Source organism: Panthera uncia, chromosome B4 (assembly GCF_023721935.1).
Source record: "Panthera uncia isolate 11264 chromosome B4, Puncia_PCG_1.0, whole genome shotgun sequence".
NCBI lineage: Eukaryota > Metazoa > Chordata > Mammalia > Carnivora > Felidae > Panthera > Panthera uncia.
The window spans coordinates 51,586,023-51,587,489 of NC_064809.1; the positions used below are offsets into that span (position 1 = coordinate 51,586,023).

The 1,467-nt window shown below is 42.9% G+C and overlaps 1 pseudogene; it reads right to left on the reverse strand.

Annotated features, from left to right (window-relative positions):
• Positions 1-833: 833 nt before the first annotated feature.
• LOC125919816 (Golgi apparatus membrane protein TVP23 homolog B-like) lies at positions 834-1,452 on the reverse strand (annotated as a pseudogene).
• Positions 1,453-1,467: the final 15 nt, after the last annotated feature.

The following is a 1,467-nucleotide window of genomic DNA, read 5'->3' on the forward strand; positions in this document are numbered from 1 at the left end:
AAAAAAGAACATTTTGTATTCTGTGGATCAAAACGCAAAGCTCTCCATTACATATGTACATGAGTGCACTTTCATTAATTTGGGTTATATGGACATTACATGACTATGTGCATACATATATAAACATGAACCAATTTTGACAAGGTAACAATACCATACTTTCAAGTCCCAATGCTAGAAAGAAAATAAAAACTTAACATGAAAACTACCTTTTCACTTTTTTTAATGTTGATTTCTTTCTTTAAAAAAAATTTTTTTTAACATTTATTTATTATTGAGAGACAGAGAGAGACAGAGCATGAGCATGGGAGGGGCAGAGAGAGGGGGAGACACAGAATCCAAAGCAGGCTCCAGGCTCTGAGCTGTCAGCACAGAGCCTGATACGGGGCTTGAACTCACAAACCGCGAGACCATGACCTGAGCCGAAGTTGGATGCGCAACCGACTGAGCCACCCAGGTGCCCCAATGTTGATTTATTTCTGAGAGAGAGAGAGAAAGAGAGAGAGTGTGAATAGGGGGTGGGGGTGGGGGTAGAAAGTGAGGAAGACACAGAATCCAAAGCAGGCTCCAGGCTCTGAGCTGTCAGCACAGAGCCCAATGTGGGGCTCAAACTCACAGACTGTGAGGTCATGACCTGAGCTGAAGTCCCACGCTTAACCGACTGAGTCACCCAGGCGACCCACCTTTCCACTTTTTAAAGTAAAATTTAAACTGGAAAAACAACCTCAGCACTCCTCTTTGCAACATGTACTGAGTTCTAAAATTTTCAGAGTCAAGAATCTCTTTAGTTTGCTGGCAGTGTAACAGAACACTGGATCTTTCTCTCACTCTCTTCAGGAAGTCTGATCATCTCCAGTGTTATGTCTTAAAAACTGCTTTCTGAGATAAGATGGTTAAATTCTTTCTGCTGCCTGCTCTGCACCTGATGTGCATACAGGTTGGCACCTTGTAGCACCATGCCCATGATAACCACCGCCAACCATTTCACTCTGCAGAATATCACCCACAGCAATGGACAGGCAGTAAGTCCTAACCAGAAGATTCTTGAGTCAGCCACTTAAACAATTTTACTCTTGTGAAGATGCCTTCCTGAACTCAAACACCCAATGGCTTTTTCCATGTTCATTGATGTGCTTCTACCAATGTAGACCAACCATGAGTTTACTGTGACATTCTTGACTGCCCAAAAGTCACATGAAAACAAGAAGATCATTGTCACCAAACAGGTGATAAAGCTGCTGCTGAACAATTCATAGAGAAGATAGACTACAGTTGCACTGACTTGAAAAAATAAATGAAAAAAATGATGTCACTGTGTGTCTGATTCTGGACCTCCTTCCTTCCTTCCTTCCTTCCTTCCTTCCTTCCTTCCTTCCATCTGTCAGTTGTCTCCTCCTCTTCTGTGTCAAACAGGGAAACATCCTCAGTGTCATCATTACTGCCCTGGTGCATGCAACATGGCAGCCC